Source organism: Lynx rufus, unplaced genomic scaffold, assembly GCF_022079265.1.
Source record: "Lynx rufus isolate CCGP_SWC_20201006 ecotype Redwood Valley unplaced genomic scaffold, mLynRuf1.p SCAF_13, whole genome shotgun sequence".
Lineage (NCBI taxonomy): Eukaryota > Metazoa > Chordata > Mammalia > Carnivora > Felidae > Lynx > Lynx rufus.
This window is the reverse complement of record NW_025814827.1, coordinates 54,702,837-54,709,134: the sequence shown is the minus strand read 5'-3', so window position 1 is coordinate 54,709,134 and position 6,298 is coordinate 54,702,837. Positions and strand designations below refer to the sequence as shown.

The 6,298-nt window shown below is 37.7% G+C and overlaps 1 protein-coding gene across 2 annotated transcripts in view; it reads right to left on the bottom strand.

The window, feature by feature from the left end:
• The window catches only part of NPAS3 (neuronal PAS domain protein 3), an 849,973-nt gene that overhangs the window by 210,849 nt on the left and 632,826 nt on the right, over positions 1-6,298 (bottom strand). The gene's annotated exons all lie outside the window — the stretch shown is intronic.

Sequence of the window (6,298 nt, the reverse complement as noted above, 5' to 3'; positions counted from 1 at the left end):
ATGAAGACTGTTGTTTTTTGGTTTTCTTAAAATAAAACATATTTGTAAGAGAATGAAATAAGATGCCTCATTTTCTCATCCCTAAGGAAGAGAAAGTAAAGCACTTGAGGACTAGTTTCTAAAGTATTTTATGACTGTCCCTTACAAAATACTCCTGAGGTCACCTGCTAGGTGCCTCATAACCACTCACCATCTGAGTCTAAATGATAACAGCAAAATTGATCACCATTTAATATTTCTGATAATCACAGATATCAAGATATGATCCTTCATTGTTTATTTATAGCTGAAAATACAATCAGAAAATGAAAACAAAACAGAATGATAAGAAATGGAAGTCCAGGGACTACAAAAAGATAATCAGATTGTTAAGTCTCTGTAATGTTCTGTAGGAGGCCAGTGAAATTTTTGCCAGAGTTTCAAAGCCCATATTTTAAGACTTTCATACTGTACCTAAAATGCGTTAAACACTAGCAGGATTCTCAATGGAGAAGTAAAAGAAATTATCAGTAGGTAAACCCTCTGGAACAATGACATCAGTTCTGATAATGGGTTGGCACGACACTGCTTAAGATTCCTACAAAAGCACTGTATGGTTGATTTAGTTGCTTTTGTTTTTCACAAGGTGAATTTTTGTTTTCAAAAGTCTCCTAAAAAATCACATAATTTATAAAAGTATCACCTTATCACAGGTTATTTTAACTCCTTGAGATGTTCCTTTGTTTTGCATATTTGCCCACTTGGCTGATAGAAAAACGAAGCACACAAATGTCACCTTACAGAGGAAAAAGCCCATGGTGGGGGCATCGTAGGGGACCCAAATTCTGAGCTACTAATGTGTAGCACTTAGCACTGTCCTTCTACATGTATTTTTTATTTGCATTTTCTCATTCATTTACTGAGGGGGGGGGGTAGGGACAGAGGGAGGGAGGGGAAGAGAGAGAGAGAGAGAGAGAGAGAGAGAGAGAGAGAGAGAGAGAGAATCCCAAGCAGACTCCATGCTCAGCACAGAGCCCTATGAAGGGCTCAATCCTATGACCCTGGGATCATGACCTGAGCCAAAATCAAGAGTTGGATGCTCTACCGACTGAGCCACCCTGGTGCCACCCCCCTTTCTAGAGTCCTTCTACATTTCCGAACCTCCAACCACATATTCCTTTTGCTTCCTTCACCTTCTCCTCTTTACATATCGCTCAACACTGCCACTCAACACTGCCAACCTTTATCCTTTCTATTTGTCAGTTTTACCCATTTCTTTTGAGTTTCACAGTGATTGATTACCTTACTCCAGCATGGACTCCCTCACCACCTCATGTATATTTTTAGACTAGAAGCTCTATTCTGGTTTCTCCTATGACAGTTTCTTTCCCTCTTTTCATCCTATTATCCAGTTGCTTTAACAACCTGCCTCTACCATGTTACCTAAACTAAAAACGCAAATCTCACCTTTTTTGTCTAGTGTTCAAACCTCTTCCCCTTCTGAATCTGCTTCCTTCTTCCAAGCTCATGTCGTATATATGAAACGTGAACTTCCTTTTCTCTTTCTCTAGGTCAGTGCTTCTGCTCTTTATCCCTTACATGTGAAGTGCCTTCATACTTCCTTCTTTCACCATTTCACATCTGCATACTTGCCTGCCAGAGCTCCCAAGTTGTATCAACCCAAGGTTAACCAAGTCTTTAACCACCTACTCAGGTAATACCCTATTTATTTGTGCATGTTTATAGGCAATCATAAATGTCTTCAGTGACTGTTTGATTTTTCTGAAGAGACTGTAAACTCCTGAAGGTCAAGGCTGGAATCTAAAACTATTGTAATTATATAGGAGGTACTCAAAAAGTGATGTCAAATTATTTGCAGACAGAATTTAATTTGAACTACCCCTCAATCTGGGTATGTTTCACGATGCTCTAAAATCTCTGGGTATATAACAAGGACAAGTTATTGCATCAAAAGATTTCCTTCTGTTGGCTAGAAGTTTATACAGGACTCAGATCTTGTCCTATCAGTTTTCTTCCTTAGAAATGGGAATTAAGTATTAAAATAGTGGAGCTAAAGTACGTGTACCCTGAGTTCTTTTAAATTATTAACCTGAGTTTTAAGCAGATTTTGAAAAGTTTGAAATGTGAAAAATGTCTCTCTATAGCTCTCCCTTATCACTGTTGACCCATTTTTACACACTTCTCTTTATGAAGAGGGTTGACAAATTTTTTTCTGCTGTGGACACTTTGGAGAGTCTGGTGAAGTCCACATACATTTTTTTCGTATAATAATGTCTTTAAATGCATAAAATGTTAGAATTACAAAGGAAACCAATTATACTGAAATTCTATTATTAAAATATTTTAAAATCAATTATACTGAAACCAATTATACTGGAATTCTGTTATTAAAATATTTTAAAATCCTCTAAATATGTGATAGAATAATATATGTGCTTTTTTATTAATGTGTTTAATAACAACATCTAGTGTTGGGTTTAGTAATTACAAAAACTGTCGAGTAGTGATATTCTAAGGTATCTACAAGAGTGGTAATGGGATATGAATATATATACAATGTCTACTGATAACAAATGCAAGTACTACTCACAGTACCGTGGTTTGTAGTCTACATTCATAACAGAAAGAACTGCTAAATTTCAATTAGAGATTAGTAAAATTAAAGTGATTTTTTTTCCCCATTCAAATTCACCGACTCTCAAGTCTATCTACAGACTCCACGTTGGTCTTTGGACCCAAAGTGAAGAACTTTTGAACTATGAAGAGGTTAACCTTACGTATTTTATAACTAGTTTCAACTATGGCACAGCTGTGTGGAGTAAATATAATTTCTTCAACTTCAATCTGATACTCTTCTTAAATCACTATTACTTAGGTTTTCAAAATGCTATTTGACATCTGCCCTTTTCCTTTCTGACTACATATGCATAGTCTCTTAAAATCTTCAAGTTTCTCTTAAAACTGGGTACTGTTCTCCTTCCCAGTAAGACCTAACACAGATTGGGAGGAAGAAAAAAAAAAAAAGGATTATTTTCTCCACTGTGGGAGTTGCAGGTCTGAACAATGCCTAAACATTCACTAGATAAGGTATTAATAATTGATATGCTATTAGCTCATCTTTTTTCCTTCATAGGTCAACTCTTAGGGGATTATTGTTTGCTGAAAGATATTGCATATCTTTATTAAAATACCACTAAGCACGGATACTTACATATAGCAAAGGACAATTTTATGGTCACGTGTATGTTTCCTTTCTCATTTTGAAGCACGGTAGACAATGTCTTAGCCTCCCCACTCTCAGGTTGCAACTCTGTTGCCCTAAACCAGATACTTTGCAGATATGATGGGAACCCTGAACAGGGTAGGTTTACTTGAGTGAATGCTTGCTATCATACTGGCCATACAAGGCATGACTCTTAACTCGTTCTTTCTCTGTCCTTAGACAAAACTGAGAAGAATGTCTTACAATTATACAATGTTAGAACCTAGAACCCTCCAACCCCTAAGAGTAGCCTGGATGGAGAGATCCATTGTTAATTTTCATCCTCTCAACTCACATAAATAAATGAGGTGGTAGAAGGCTATGGCTTTCTGTAGTGCTTAGGGCCCATCCAAGGTTCAGTACAGGATTTTTCTTGTCCATTTTAATAACAGTGCTGACAATGACAGGTCACGTGCTATCCCCTAGCACTAAAAAACAGTATCAAAAACTTTAAATATCTAGCACTAAGGGAAGCTTTGAGGTAAGGAAAAGCATTTATTTTCTAACTAAAATCAACTAGTTCATTTAGATGCCTTTATCATTTCAGATGTTTTATGATCTCCATGTGCTTTTTTACAGAACTTTTTCTGAAGTTGCGATTTAAGACAAAGATGTCCTCATTAGTTATAGGAACTAAAGCCTGCTTTGTTTTTCTGTCAGGTGAAACATTATCTTAATATCCACTGTGAAGTTTGCATTTCTTTCTGAGAAGAATCTTCAAAACTTAAAAGGTGCTGTACAGAAGTAGACAAATACATAAAAAAGAGACACGATGATTTCAGAGAGCAAGAGTTGGGGTAAAACAACTCTTTAGATGGTGTAGATTGTTACTCTGTCCTTTCCAGAATGAACACAAAACTAGAATAGAAGCACAAGACAGAGCCGGTCACAGACATGGGATAATAATGGGATAATTATCCCACAGATAATGGGATAATAATATTATGTTGTGCAGACTCCAGGAATGCCACGGGGTTCTGTGGAAATGCTACAGCAAATGAGACCAGCATGGCCACTCTACACATCAGTCTCCCAGGCATGTGCGTTCGGTAAGAGCTATGGAACATTTGAGCAATCATCTATTCAAAGTTAGACAAGACACTATGAAACTTCTTGGAAAACAAGAGAATGCCATTTCTCCTTCAACTTATCACGTTTTTTTTAAAAGACAAAACGTAGTGCTAGCAAGGGTTTGAAGAAATGGACTATCAAATACAGTGCTGGGAGAAAGTCAATTAGTACCATATTTTTTTTTTAATTTTTTTTTCAACGTTTATTTATTTTTGGGACAGAGAGAGACAGAGCATCAACAGGGGAGGGGCAGAGAGAGAGGGAGACACAGAATCGGAAACAGGCTCCAGGCTCTGAGCCATCAGCCCAGAGCCTGACGCGGGGCTCGAACTCACAGACCGCGAGATCGTGACCTGGCTGAAGTCGGACGCTTAACCGACTGCGCCACCCAGGCGCCCCAAGTACCATATTTTTTTTAATTTAAAAAATGTTTATATATTTTTGAGAGACAGAGAGTGAGTTGGGGAGGGGCGGGGGGGGGGGGAGACAGAGAATCCCAAGCAGGCTCCACATTGCCAGTGCAGAGCCCATGTGGGGCTAGAACTCAAGAACTGTGAGATCATGACCGAGCCAAAGTCAAGAGTCATACGCTTAACGCCCCCAGGTGCCCCAGTACCATCTTTCTTGAAGTCAATTGGGCCAAATGTATAAAAATCTCTTAAGACATATTATCCTTTTGACTGAATTTCTGGAAATTTATCCAGACAACATAATAATAGGAACACATGTAAAAATTTCCCTGCAAAGACATTTAAAAGATATAGTTTGCAGTGGTACAAAATTGGAAATGACCTAAATGTTCAATAGTAACAGCCTGGTTAAATAAATTATGTCATATTTTTAGAAAAGAAATACTATGCAGCCAATACTTGGTAAGTGAAGTTATCAACAATGAAAAAACTCTATATTTTAAATTGTCAAAGAGTCACAGCAGTAACAAATACAAGAAATATGTAAATATAAATCCATAAAGAGGTATCTGAGAAGACACACATCAAAATGTTTATACTCTATTCTTCTGAATGGATGTGATATTATCTCTTATTAGTCTTTACTATTTGATTTTTTGTTCTGTGTTACTTTTGTAATTAAGAAATCTATTTTAATTAAAAGACTTTTCAGGGTATAAATTCATTAGTGCACATGTAAATTCTAACACAAATTTTACTTCACTGAAATGAGAGCAGTCCCCTTTGTACCTCTGAAATATCAGCTTTATTCAACACCTTTGGCTAGGACTCAGAAGTGAAGGGAATAACACATTTTTCTTTATTCTGACATGCATTTCCATTAATTACGTGCTTTCTCTTGTGTTCATCAACAGTAAACTTCAGGGTAAGTTTTTCCTACCAATTTTAAACAGTTCTGCATGGCCAATTTTCAGGTCTGTCAAGAAAAGCCAAGACTAATATCCCAGTGTCATGTTTATAGCCATCTGTGTAGAAACAAAATCAGGTTTGGACAGCTTTTATCTTGCTAAGGTTCACATATTTTGATGTGTGGATGAATCCTTGGGTTTAGAAGCATAAACGGATCACCATGTTTGGCAGGGGGAGGGAATGGACAGCTACTTCAAAACCAGCTCTTCCAAGTACTGACAGAAAGTAATTAAAACAACATGAGCCATTTTGGGGGGGGGGAATAGAACCAACAAAATTAAACAAAGCATAGTTAGTTCTAGGCCAGAGTTGGGGCTTCCAGCAGATATGAATAAGAATGAGATTTTTTCCAAGAAAACTTAGAGTGAGCCGAGCCATTTTGTTTTATAGTCAGGAAGATGATGGCCTCAGTTGCAAGGAAATGAGGCAGCAGGCAGCCACACCTGGTTCTGTACTGCCCTGCGGGGACTGAGGGTAACTACCCTGGCTGGAAGTCTGCAGGCTGGGGTAAAGGAGATGCAAAAGGCTCCCCAGCATTCAAAGCCCACAGGTCACTGTCAGGCCTTTCAAACACATCTGCCATCTG